At 44.5% G+C, this 14,148-nt stretch overlaps 1 long non-coding RNA gene across 3 annotated transcripts; it reads right to left on the bottom strand.

Moving 5' to 3' along the window:
• Window positions 1-2,470: 2,470 nt before the first annotated feature.
• On the bottom strand, window positions 2,471-8,074 carry LOC311608468. 3 transcript variants are annotated; one of them, XR_014782978.1, is made up of 6 exons: window positions 7,990-8,074; window positions 4,777-4,906; window positions 3,661-3,746; window positions 3,205-3,306; window positions 3,006-3,101; window positions 2,471-2,676 (listed from the first exon to the last, which is right to left on the bottom strand). It is a non-coding gene; the product is annotated as an uncharacterized lncRNA (long non-coding RNA). The 3 variants fall into 3 exon arrangements; XR_014782979.1 differs by lacking the exon at window positions 7,990-8,074 and adding an exon at window positions 5,297-5,873; XR_014782980.1 differs by lacking the exon at window positions 7,990-8,074 and adding an exon at window positions 5,524-5,873.
• Between the last annotated feature and the right edge of the window lie 6,074 nt (window positions 8,075-14,148).

The following is a 14,148-nucleotide window of genomic DNA, read 5'->3' as shown; positions in this document are numbered from 1 at the left end:
AAGGCCAAGTTGGTATTTGTTTCTATGATGTCATCAGGAGAGAAGTCGTGCCTGGTACTGGAAACCCAGGCAACTACACGAGGTCATGAGTCTTAGAGGAGAGCCTGCTGTTGTAATATATAAAGAATGATGCCACGTGACAGATCTGCTACGCAGAGGTTTATTGTGTGAAGGTCGAGAGAGGGAGAGGCAGAGACAGGGAGACAGAGAGAGGGAGGGGGAGGAATAAGAGGAAGTGCCAGAGGGAGTACCAGAGAGACAGAGAGAGAGACAGAGACAGAGACAGAGAGAGAGAGAGAGAGAGAGAGAGAGAGACACAGAGACAGAGAGAGAGAGAGAGAGAGAGAGAGAGAGAGAGACAGAGACAGAGAGAGAGAGACAGAGAGAGACAGAGACAGAGAGAGAGACAGAGACAGAGAGAGAGACACACAGAGAGAGACACACAGAGAGAGACACAGAGAGAGAGAGAGAGACAGAGAGAGAGAAAAGAAGAAGAAGAAGAAGAAGGGCGGAAAGGAGGAGCCCCAAAATGTCCAGATTATTTGGTGAAGAGGAAGTGAAAGCCCCTGCCCTGGAAAGTTCAGGGTAGAGGATGGGGTATGCCAGCCATGCCCTGCAGCAGACAGGGCCTGAGGAATGCTGGGAAAACTTGGAGCTGTTTGTCCCGGGTCTGAAGCATGATGCATAAATCATAAATGGATAAGGGGTGAAGAAATCAATTGTGTTTGGCTACTTCCTGCTGAGACTGGTGTGGTGACAGGGAGACCAAAAGGCTGAAAATGTTGGCCAAGTCCAGGAAGAACAGGCTGTCCAGGGTCTGAGAACACCTGCAGCTAGGAGGGGCAATGCAGGTCCAGCTGACATGATCCTCTGTGAGGGTGGGCTGCAGCACCTGTGGGTAGCTGGTTTGGCACTGTCTTGGATGTAGGAAAGCTGGCAGGACACTGGGACACATGTATGCACAGAAGACCAAGTTCAGTAGGTTAGGGAGAAAATTCTTTTTAGGTGCACATTTGAAACTTTTGGGAGAGCAAACAGAAAGGGAAGGCTTGGAGTGAAGAAGAGAAAAGCTTGAATACAAGGAACCTTCTTCCATTTCCCCGACTGCGGGCAATAATTAAAGAGGTCCCGTTTTGGATCTGCTTTCTAAGGGATACTGAGGCCAAGTTTGGTTGCAGAGGTGTGTAAGCTTAGAAGCCCTTAAAGTGGGTGCTAGGCAAAGGGATCTGAAATTATCCAGAAGGCATTCCAGAGGGTAACCTGGAGTGACAGGCAAATGGCCTTTCCATGTGGGTGCTGGGAATTGAACTCAGGACCTTTGGAAGAGCTGCCAGTGCCCTTAACCTCTGAGCCATCTCTCCAGCCCCCTGAATAAAGATCTTCTTATACTATTAGCAACCTCTTGGCAATTTTGAAATGTTATATTAATATTTGTGGTACAACATGAACTGACCCCCACAGGCTCATGTATTTGAATTCTTGGTCCCCAGATTGGAGACATTTAGGAGGGGGAACAGCCTAAACAGGTAGAGGAAGTAGGTCACTGGGTCCAGCCTTAAGAGTTGATAGTCTGGCCCATTTCTACTTCATGCTCTATGTTTTATAATTGTGGTTGAGTACAAGATATCGCAGCTTCCTCCTCCTGCTGCCATGTTTGCCTCTACACCTGCTCTGGATGCCATGCCTCCGAGCCAGGGTGGATTCTTACCCATGTGGAACCATAAGCCAAAATAAACTCTTTCTTCTATAAGTTGCTTTGGTCATGGTGTTTTATCACAGCAACAGAAAACTAACTAAGACAACTGTATATCGTATAGAGATATTATAGTAAAATCATTCTCCAATGTCAGGCAGTATATAGCTTTCCATATTTTTCCATAGGAACAATTTTATATTAAGATATTCATATATGAACTTGCAGTATTTATTGGTCGTCCACTGCTACATAAGCAGATTATCCTAAAAGGTTTTTTGCTTAAAACCAGTAATGCTTAAAATTGACATCTAGAATAAGTCCAGTTTTAAAACAAAGAACTTGAATAGAAGATGTTTCTCTAAGGAAGGTGTACAAATAGCCAATAAGCACATGGAAAATATGTTTCCAAACTACTTGTCATTGGGGAAGCGTAAACCATAACCACAGGAAGAGCGTCAGGAAGATGGCCGACTAAGAAACCTCTGCCCCTCCCGCCTCTCACGAAGATACCCATTCAGGAAGACCACACACGGGCTGCTCGAGATGGCTCAGGAAGTAAAAGTGATTTCGTGTGGAAGGGGAGAAGCAACTCCTGAAAGCTGTCTTCTGACCTCCACACAAAATGCCAAAGCACATGCATCTCTCCCTCCCCCCCCCCTCTCTCTCTCACACACACACACACACACACACACTGACAACAATGATGATGATGATAAATTTATTTATTTATTTATTTATTTATTTATTTATTTATTTTGAGACAAGGTTTCTCTGTGTAGTCTTGGCTATCCTGGACTCACTTTGTAGACGCAATAATTATAAACCATAGTACACAGTTCTTTGTGTGAGAAATCTGGAAGTCAGTTAAGGGGCCCCTTCACAGCAGGTGAGCACAAACTCAGCAAGATCAAAGCCAGAGGACTTTCCCCCTTCATCCAGCACCACTCAGATGGAGAGAAATCCTAATACTTGGATACTCCCTGGGGAGAGACAAAGGTGGATCATGTATGCAGAGCTGTAATTTGGGGGAAAGGGCTGCGTGAGGAAATGGCTTCTGTCCTGTCCATCTCACAGATCTGAGGGGACCTGAAATACTTGAAATGACTGGAAACGCAGGGAACATTAACTGGCAGAGCGATGCCCCGCTGCCCCAGAGTGCCCTCAGCCCACCAGACACAGACAGGCATTGCAACAGACTTGCCCTCAGGGAGAAGGTTGGAGTAAGCATCTAATGTTCCTATTTTGCGGGGGAGGGGTATATATGAGGTTTTGGTTTCCTTCGTGAGTGCCTTAGATCAACAGGACCTACCATAGGGCAGATACTTGCTGAGAATAAATAAATGGGTGGGTGCTGCTCCTGCAGAGTTGGAGTCCAGCAGGGGGCAGTACAGCTTGGTGACCCCTCCTTTGGGGAAATAAGAGAGAAGTGTGTGTTGAGTATTTTGATTTTTTTAAAAAAGAGTCCTGCAAAGGAACTTTGCATTAATTACTTTTCTTATTATTCTTACCAAAGTGCCAGAGAGAAAAACTTCAAGGAAGAGTAATTTACGCCTGACTTGTGGCTCAGTCTTTGACTCCTTAGCCTCGTGCACTTGAGTAGAACACCATGGCTGTGGGAGAGCAAGTAGGGAAAGATGTTCATCTCACAAGGGACAGAAAATAGAGTGAAGGACGATATAGAAAGAGGCCGGGGCAAGATGAACCTCTAAACTACACCCTCAGGGTCTCCTAGCAATGGCATCATACTATGGACCCATCAAAACATTAACCTGCCTATTAGGTCAAGATGCTCATGAGCATAACCATTTCTGGAAATGCCCTCCCAGACACAATCTCAATCCAATCAAGTTGAGTTAATTAATAGTAACCCATAAGGCACTTGTTTCTGTACAATCCAAGGTCAGGCAGTGACCCGGCATAACACGCTCCACATGACCAAAAGCTGCTATGAGCCAAAACGCTACCTGGTGTGTTATTACTCCACATGACACACGTCAGTTGACATCAGAGGGACTGTGTTCATCAGAATTTCCATCATTGTGGCGAACACCTGAAAGGAATAATTTAAAGGGGGAAAGATTTATTTGGGCCCACTTTTCCAGCAATGTCAGGTCAGGGTGGCTGGCCTACTTTTGAGTCATGAATTAAGGCAGGACATTGTGGCAGCGAGAGCACTTGGCAACACAGACAGAGGGAAGACAGGGGTCAAGATGTCTGCCTTCCACTCAGCAGTTAAGAGCATTTGCCGCTCTTCCAGAGGTCCTGAGTTCAATTCCCAGCAACCATATGGTAGCTCACAACCATCTGTAGTATGATCTGATGCCCTCTTCTGGTGTGCATGAAGGCAGTGTACTCATATAAAGATGTCTGCCTTCTAAGTAGACCTACTTCCTACTTCTTCGGACTGGATGTTGCCTCTTACCTTTTTTAATACTCTGATCCAGTGAGCTGATCAGAGCTTTCAGGATCTAGTCACAGTCCAAAAGCTCACCCGCTGGTATGGAGCCCCCTGTATGAGGGTCTGTTAGGTGCTATCTCATATTCAAACCGTAACACTCCATCCTTGACCCTAAAGGCTCATGTTCATCTCATTCAGCAAAAATGTATTCGGTTTAGCTTATGAATCCCCATAAACACACAGCTCCATCTTTTCTCAAAATGCCAGGTTCAAAGTCTCCTCAGAGATTCAAAAACAACTTTTATCTGTGATCCTTTGTAAAATAATAATAATAATAATAATATACATACATACACACACATACTTCCAACATAGAGGGAAAACATCGTCATTGTACAGGAAAGGTGAGAAGAGACAGACGCATCAGCAAGCAGTTGAAGCAGACATTGAAGAGGGAAATCCCCCTTTACTAACACACTCGCAGTTTCCTCTGCATCTTAATTTCTTTCTTTCTACTCTTTACTTTTTCTTTGCCTCAGCCCTCCAGCCCTCCCCAACAAAAAAGTTTGAGCTGAAGCAAAACTGACAGGATACTTCAAAGGCAAGTTAGCATTTCCCCTAAAGACACTCTCGTCCCTTAGTAACCAATAAATTACCAGTCCCTCAGCGTTTTATTCCTCACCTTGGAGGGCTTCTGGGATCGTGATCATTTTTCTGAAATTCCTTACGTCTGACTGGGGGGATTGCTGTAATAATCAGCTGCTCCTCTAGTGACTGTTTTCTGTGTTGGTTACTGTATGCTTCTGTGTGAACTAGGGGACAAAACAATTTGAAGAAGGAGAATTATTATTATTTAGGGTCACAGTTTAGGCTGTGTGCTCTCTGGGCTGTGTACATAGAGCACTGCAGGGGTAGGAGGAGCACGTGGCAGCGTGGCGGAGCCTGGGGGGTGGAGGGGTGGGGGGGGTGGGGGGTGAGTTTCTTCAAGTCACGCGGCAACAGGAAGCAAAACCAGTGAGGGAGAGGAACCTGGGAAAAGATGCAGTCTCTCAGCACCAACCTCCTCCCGCCCCCTTCCCCCCCCCCCCACGCCAACACCACCCCAACTCCCACTCCCCACACCACGAGCTGCTTCTCCACACCTCACCTCCGAATACTCCCAGAACTTCTTAAAATAAACAGCAATACGGTAACATATTCACCTTTATACATTCTTTTCCAAATATGTTGCCACTGAAATTCAGACATTTTCCCGCATCCCACTTAGTCTGACAGGATCTTATTTCCTGGTTCGTAATGTAACTTTTCTCTTTCTGAGATTGCGGCTCAACGTGTGGCCTAGCTCCCGTGACACTGTGACTTCACAACCTTGGCTGAGATAAGCAGGTTAAGAGATAATTAAGTTCTGGAGAAGTCGTTCCGATATCACCTGTTTACTTCTGGCTTTTTCCTCCGCGGATTTAAAATGTTTCCCTCAGTAATGGATTAGAGTCTCTCATTGGTACTGCAGCAGAAGGATTTCTGTCAGTTTCACATTCAAATTGGATTCTAAGTTTGCTGCTGCTGTGGTTAACCCGAGTTAATGATAAACCAAGCATCATTGTGGCAACGCCAGTGCTGGTGTACTGGTTTCCTGCCCGGGCTGTTCTCTGAATGTCTGCTTGGCTTTGGGCTCCTCTGTAGATTTTTTTTTCTGAGTCCCCAATTTGCAGTGCTACCCAGAAAGAATTTGAATCCCATAATGATTCTAACTTCACCCCGCTCTTCCTTGGCCTCTTAGGGTGGTTATCTGACTCAGTGCAGTATTTCAAAGAACTAGTATTTAGGCTCAGAGACCCTTCAGTCTAATTTTTAGGCTTTTGCTGAAGTTGTCAGCTGTACTTTTAAAGAAATAGATGTTCAGGGGCTGGAGAGATGGCTCAGAGGTTAAGAGCACTGTCTGCTGTTCCAGAGGTCCTGAGTTCAATTCCCAGCAGCCACATGGTGACCCACAACCATCTATATGTGATCTAGTGCCCTCTTCTGGTGTGCAGGTGAACATGCAAGTGGAGCACTCATATACATAAAATAAATAAAATCCTTTAAAAAAAAAGAAATAGATGTTCTACTAAATTCTTCAGCTCTGATATTTCAATCTGGTTCTTTCTTGTGATTTCTACCTCTGTGATTAGTTTTTAAAATTCAGATTGTGAATTGTCTATTCCTTTGAATCTTGAAATGTTTCTTCTGACTTTTTATTTTGAGCTATTTCCAGGCATTTGGTCAGTTTCCCTTTTCTTTTGTCTGGTTTTGTTTGTTTGTTTGTTTGTTTTTTGTTATTGTGATCCTTTTGAGGCACTTTTATAATTGCTCTTTTGTGGTTCTAGTGTGAATGGATTAGCGTTTGGACGTCTGGCTGATCTGACATCTACGCGGCTTTTATACGGGGTGGCTTTCATAGAGAAAGACTTTCTCCTGGAGGTGCATCTTAGGGGATCATTTTGGTTGGTTGCCCTGATTTGGGCTCTAACTGTCGTTTTTGTGTGGCTTCTTTAGCTGCAGTTTCTGGCACCGGGCGCACTTCATGTAGTAGTACGACGGAGGGGGCCGTCAGTCTCCATGGGTCACACAGGGACAGCATCACTCCAATGGGGCGGTGCATACAGCACTAGGAATAGGACACTCACCCACCGACCGGTCATTCCAGGAGGCCCAGACAAGAGTAATGCAGCACTCATAACGGTAAATTGGCCGTGTAGTGTTAGGGACCACTTAGAGGGGAGCTTTCTGTCCAAAGGCCACTTGGATGCTTCTGCAAGGCTTTATGCTAGATTCAGTCTTTCCCAGCTCCTTCCCTTGGCTGAGGATGGTGAGCACGGCTACCGAGCTGCTTTTCAGAGACCAAGATCCTCAGTGTGGGTGGCCTTCCTGGCTTCTTCTCAGAGGTAAGAGGTTGGGCAGGTCCACCTAGGCGGTAGACAGTGCTGACAGAGCCTCTGGGACAGCCCACTGTTTCAGAGGACTATGTGTAGGGCAGGCTCTCAAGATGACACTGTAGCAGGGGCCTGGCGTAGGGGTGGCCACACTGTAGCTTATGCTCCGCCCCTAGCAGCTCCCCTTACTTGGCAAGGGGCCTATGAGGGCAGCAGGCCTCTCCCAAAGCAGGTACTTCAAGTGTTCCATTAGAAAAAATCCCTTTCGCTTCAGGCTCGATCCTGACTTCGAAGGCGGAGCAGTGACTGCTGTGTGTTTCCTTCCCTTCTCTGTAAGGGCCACTGTGCAGCTCTGTGCTCTGCGTCCTCCGCCTCATCATCGCTGTACTTTAGATCCTGCAGCATGGAGGGTCTTCTTTCTTCCGATCCTTCCCAGTAGAGGCTCTAGTGGTTAACCTCGACGGCCAACTTGAGTGGATCTAGAATCACTTTAGCAGGCAAGCCCCGCAGACGCACTGGGAGATCATGTAGATTCAGTGAGCTCTTGGACTTGGTTGTACGGGCGTGTTAGTTTATCTAGGGTGGGAAGAACCCCCTTCACTGTGTATAGCACCGTTGCTTGGGCTGGGGTCCTGGACTAAACAGCAAAGAGCAAGTGAGCTGAGCGCAAGCATCCATGCCCCCTCCGCTTTTCAGCTACCGACGGATCTAATTATCTGCCTCGGGCATGGACTGTCTCCCTCCAAACTGTAAGCTCAAACTGCATTTCTTCAAAGTTGCTATTGTTAGGTATCTTTGCGTCAGAAACAGAAAATGAAACTAACACAGAGAGAACGCTCCCATCACGTCTAGTCATGTAGCCTGCTGCAGGTGCACCCTGCACAGCAAGGGGAGGGTCTCCCATATTCTAATTAGGCTCCCACTAATCAGACACCTCTTCTTAGAAGCCCTCACTGGTGTTCCCACCCCTCCTCCACACTTACCGGTAATTGTAGATGCTGTTCTTGCCTTTCTCCCAGGCACAAACACTCCCCCCCCTCCTTTTTTTTTTTTCTCCTCCCAGTAGCAGTGAATCTGTAAACAAGACAGACAGGAGAGATGGCTTCTTGGCAAGGATGGCAGTTAGCATTCTCCTCGCCCAGACAAAAAGAGTTGTGTGGCTAAATGAGGAAAAACTTTCCCAGGGTTACATAGACTTTCCTTGTGAGCTCTTATTAGAATTCTTACAAACAAAACTGCAAAAACAAAACAAAACAAAACAAAACAAAACGGTGTAGGCACCAGTGAAGTCCCTGTATCACAGGCTACCCTTGGCCTTTAGCAACTAATTCTGTGTTTTCAAGTGAGTAGCTGGAGAGATGGCTCAGGGGTTAAGGGCACTCGCTCGCTGGCCTTACAGAGAACGCGGGTCCAGGTCCCAGCTGCCACGTGGAGGCTCACAATCACTTGTAACTCCAGTTCCAGAGGATCTGATACTCTCTTCTGGCCAATACCCCACACATTAAAATAAATAAGTAAATCATTAGAAATAAATAAATAGATTTCCAGGAGATGATTGTCTCTGGTTTAGATGACATTGCAGGAGCCCATGCCAAGGTTCCCAGACAGGAGGCAGTAGCTTCCCACAGCTTGTTAAACTTTTTGTTCTGTTCTCTTAAGGGCTCAAAAAAGTTTGATTAGCTTGCATTTTATCCAACACTTTTTTTTAAGAAGTAAGGATGGGAGAAACTCTTTCTAGCTCTCTACATCTTTAAGATAAAGCCAGAATTAACTCCCCTACTTTTCCATATGTATTTTCTAAGATTTTGCTAAGCATGATGTGGATATCCTGACGTCTAAGACCAGCCTTGTCTACGTAGTGAGGCTAGCCGGTGAGACCATGCAAAAAAAAAAAAAGACAAAAAATATATTCTGACACAAGATACAAGGTCAATACATATAACAAGATGTTTTCACACACACAAGAAAAAATGTTAACTGTCACTAAAAAAAAAAAAAAAAAAAAGTCAGCTCATCAGCCAGTATTGGTAAGAGAACAAAAAGGCAAGCCACAAAACCGAAGGTCTTTAAAAAAAAGGATTATTTTTACTTTATGCCTATGGGCATCCTACAAATCCTTATATGAAGATAGAAAACTGAATAGAGAAGACTGCAACAAATGACATCCAAATGTTCAAATCTCAAAAATTATATCTAAAAGTTCAAAAGTCCAGTTACCACACACACAAAAAGCAGTTACCACACACACACACACACACACACACACACACACACACACACACACACAAAAGCAGTGGACCTCCTTAGTCATCAGGAAAATGCAAATTGAACCACAGTGAAGTAGTTAACCCACTCAGTAGAGCAAAAACTGAAAATTCTGTTTATTCTAAATGTTTAGAACAACAAAGAATCTCAAACACAACTGGTTTGAAAAAACCAACCAACTAACCAACCAAACAAACAAAACCCTGATATGTCCGCCAAGGTTAACAAGTGCATAATAAACATGTGGGTAGCAGACTACTCTGAGCTTAGTGATTGCAAGTGATACATATATGTCCTCGCTGTTTCTGTGTGTCAGGGCTGTGAAAGAAGCTCAGCTGTATGAGTTTTCATACGGTAGATATCAGCTCTCCTGCAGACTTGAATGTAGCTGGAGAGCCTGCTTTCACTATGACTCAGTCACATGACTATCCCCAGAAGGCCTTAGCTTCTCACCATATAGATTTCTCTAAAGACCAGCTCAGATGTTCTTCTGAAATGACAAATGGTTTCCCACAGCTACAATGCCTCTTTGATGTAGCATTGGATGTAACACACCAGGACTTCTCTTCTGTTCACTATAGCTCACATGTGAGAGGGACGGACTGAGCCTCTTTCTTCCGAAGGGAGGAGGACTGAAGAATTTATGGACTTAACCTTACAATTGCCACATATATCCAATGACCCATTTTTTAAGCTTTAGCCACAAAAGAAAAGAAATAGTGTAAACTTAGAAATAGTTACAAAATATTATGCCATCATTCACAAAAGGCAAATAGTAGGAACAACACCAACATCTGTCAATAATAGCACTGCTAAAGTGTTTTAGCATAATCTAATATAATGGATCCCTATTCAGAAATCAAAATAAACTAATACATCTAAACTAATACATCTAAATACTTTTTAATTTTTGTTCTCTGAGACTGAGTTTCTCTGTTTCCCTTAAATTGTCCTCTGCATGTGCACCCTCCCGCTGCCCACATCAGTAAATAAATAAATGCAAAGACTTATTTAAATCTATTATAGAGCAAGTATTTATAAACACCAAAAACATAGTTATCGAAGTTTTGCGGGCCAGGAAATCCAAGGTCTAGGTGATGGCAGCTGTAATAAAGGCTGAGGGCAGGTATGTGGGTGCCTACCTTCTTGATGACTCTTTACATGGCAAGATATGACAAAGGAGCTCTCTGGGGCATCTCTTAAAAAGGCACTAGTCTCATTTGTGAGGGGGTCATCTCATGATCTAACAACCTCCCCACAAACTCACTCCCATGACTGCATCTCCAATGTAAAAATAAAACACACACACACACACACACACACACACACACACACACACACACACACACACACGAATGTTCTAGAGATACAAGCAACCTGTTAATGGCAGTGGGTAAATAGTCTTTGGTGGACATCGAGGCATACGGTTGACAGCAAACTCTAGCGGAATTAATCTGCCCACCTAGATTTTACAACTGTAGAGTGCTGCTTCAAGAAGAGACCATTGAATCATTTGGTCCAGTGATTTTTTTTTTTCAAAACAATCTTCCTGCAAGAATTCAGAAGCCCTGGAACATAGTGTGAAAGCCACTGATGTACCTAAGCACCCAGTGTTACAAACAGGGAAAGACTCGCTTGGTTGGGTTGGATTATAGAAACCTCCTGAGATTCGCTCCCATCTGAGTATGGGAGGAGGATGCCGTGTTGTTATGGTAGAGAAGGAAGAAAGGTGAGAAATACTACACGTCCTGATCTTAAGAGTAGAAATTCTATTCTGTCAGCATAGAAGTTGGCAGCGTGGCTACCAGTGTGAGTGTTGGACTGCCCTGGGGAATGCCCTATTCGGATGCAGATTATGTGGGGCATTCTCTGATGCAGTTCACCCTTCACTGTGATTCTCAACTCTGAACATTGGAACCAGCTGGGGGCATTTTAAAGTACACTCACCTGGGCCTTCCTGTAGACTGACTCATTTATGCTCTGAAGCTGGCTGGAGGGTCTGGCTGGTCTGCCCCTCCTCATGTCTTATGGAAAATGTTGGTACAGTGGCTGCCTATCAAAAGGGCTAGATGGCACCCTGGGCCCTGCTGGAGAAGTAAGAGGCACAAGGATAGTGGTGGTGGAGGAGGCAGACATCCTCTTCGATCCCTTGTTCCAGGGACAAGCTCATAGACACTGGAAATGAAACCATTAGAACACTCATAGTTGGTTGCAGTGAGTGGTGCCAAGATCGAATGGGAAGAGTTTATGTTCGCTAATTACACCTTCTGTTTTGGTCCAGGAGAGGATGCTGACACACAGTCAGGGGAGCAGAGAAACGCTTGGGTGGCATTTTCTTCTCCACTGTCTTCATATTCTCTGTGTTCTCGCTCTCTCTGTTTCCCTGACTGTCTCTCTGTCCCCCTGTCTCCTTGTCTGTCTGTCTCTCTGTCTCCCTGACTGTCTCTGTCTCCCTGTCTCTGTCTCTGTCTGTCTGTCTGTCTCTCTGTATGTATGTGAGATCTCTCTGTCTTTTCTGCTGTAACCTCTGTCTGTCTGTCTATCTCTCTGTATGTGTGTGAGATCGCTCTGTCTTTTCTGCTGTAACCTGAGAATGTCTGTCACTCAGCCACAGTATGATGAACAGGTTTCCATGACTGTGACTGAGATAAAGCAACCACTTAAAAAAAGGAACTCTCTGTTTTGACTCACAGTTTTGAAGATCTCAGTCGAAGGCTAAATGCTCCGCTATTTGGAGCTTCAGGTGGCACAGCACATCATGGAGAGAACACACAGTGGCAAAAAGAGGTTAACTCATGGCACAAAAGTGAAAGTGGAAACTTTCAGGGTCTTCCTGTCTACCTCTTTTGGAACACAGCTACTTAGTTAGGACGGCTCTGTCTGTGGCCTTACCTTTCTTCGGAAGGGATTCTGTGTCCTGGCATTTCCAGCTTCTGAGGTCTCCACTGCAGCTTGGCTTCCCGTTCCCAGCTTCATATGTCACCCTTTCACAGGTGTCCTGCGGGGACACTGTCCTTGCTGCACAGTGCTTGGTTTTCCTTTGAAATCTAGGTGGAAGCCTTGAGGACTCCACAGCTCTTGGCTTCTGCCTTCCTATAAAACCAGCATCACAGAGATGGTTCCAGCTTGTGGTTGTAGTGGTCTGTGAGTGTCTGAATGGCTGAACAAATGAAATGAATCACAGGGTGATAATCTATAGCCTCCTAGGGATTCCTGGACTTACAGAGTCCCCGAGAGGTGCTGTCTTCTAAAGGAAACTTTACCCTTGAGCCCGACATGGACAGTTTCTGCTAATTTTCAACATCTCTCAGAGCATCCTTCTTACTGTCTAGTACAAAGCACTTGGCATATGTGTGTGCACATGTGTGTGTATGTGTGTATCTATAGCTATCTGTCTATCTATCTATCTATCTATCTATCTATCAATATTAGTGTTAACTTCTTTAACATCCATGCCCTCCTTGGCTTCAATTTGAAGCACACTTCTTTTCTGGAAAATAACCAGTTAAGTTTTTCAAAACTCCCTGCTGTGGTTTTGCTTCTATTCCCACCATAAATCTGCTAAAAGTAACCAGTAAAACCCATGCTGCCGCCTGTACACTTCACTGCCTGGAAATGTCCTCTACCAGATTAATTAGTACATCATCCTTTGCAAGTCTCAGGGCATTGACAAGATGCACACACATTCCTTGCCAGAATGTAGCACCCATGGCCTGGACTCCAGTTCTCAGCAGGGCCATTTATTCCACCTGAAACCTGATGACAATCTTTATTGTCTACATTCCTGTTAGTGACTTGGTCTTCTGTGCTCATACCAGAATCACTCTGTAAGCTCTGCCAATAGGGTTCTAAGCTTTTTTTTTTTTTTGCATACTTCCCTAAACTTTACCAGTTTCTTTCCAGAAACCATTTCCAAAGGCTTCTGGTGACCAGAAATGTTCACAGCTGTTCACAGCGACAACTCAGCTCCTTCCACTGATTTCCTGTGTTAGTCAGCTTCCTTCCTTCTTTCTTCCTTCCTTCCTTCCTTCCTTCCTTCCTTTCCTGGGTACTAAGCCTATATCATAAGTGCCTTTTTGGGGTACACTTGGCATCCTAACCATAATGCTTTCCTTTGGGGGGGTCACATTTTATTCTATCATATTTTATTCTTAAATCTCAAAATGTTTTATTTTAGCCTTTGGATATTGATCAGTTGGAAATTAATTTTTCATGCAGTATGAAGGAAAGGTACATTTTCTTTTCTCTTAACACATGAAAAGCTGTTTGTCCTGGCATCAATTATTGGACAGTTTATAGTGTTCTGACTGAATTATAATATCACCTTTGGATACACACATACATATATGTTACATACATGTGTATATCACTGTGATAAAATAAATGATCAAAGCAGCTTGTGGAAGGAAAGGTTATTTGGATTTATGGTTCCAGAAGAATATGAGCCCATCCTGGTGGAGAGGTATGGCAGCGACAGGCATGACAAGCAGGCTCCAGGAAGCTGCTCTTCCCTCATACTCTCTCCTAACCAACTAGGGACCAAGGGCTCAGACACCTGAGCATCTATTGCAAGTCTCTGTCACACGGTTGTATACTTCTGGAATCTTTTATGTCCCCATTTGTCCAATATCATACTGTTCTCATTGGTAAGACTTTTTAGCTTTGATATCTGATAGGGGGAAATTCTCCTACTTTCTCCATCTTAGAATACACGTTGGTGAAAAAAAAATACATGTTGTCTAATTAACCCCCTCTAATTTCTATTAGATTTTAGGAACATTTTATAAGATTGTTGAAATTGCTTTCAAGTACTTTACTAGAAAGTTACAGAACTGACTGAGCTAGTCGTCCGTGGCCATGCAGAGTGCTCTGCCCTA

Source organism: Acomys minous, assembly GCF_964271855.1.
Source record: "Acomys minous genome assembly, chromosome: 11".
NCBI classification, from domain to species: domain Eukaryota; kingdom Metazoa; phylum Chordata; class Mammalia; order Rodentia; family Muridae; genus Acomys; species Acomys minous.
Note: the sequence above shows the minus strand (reverse complement) of the source record. Positions and strands in the feature narration are given on the sequence as shown.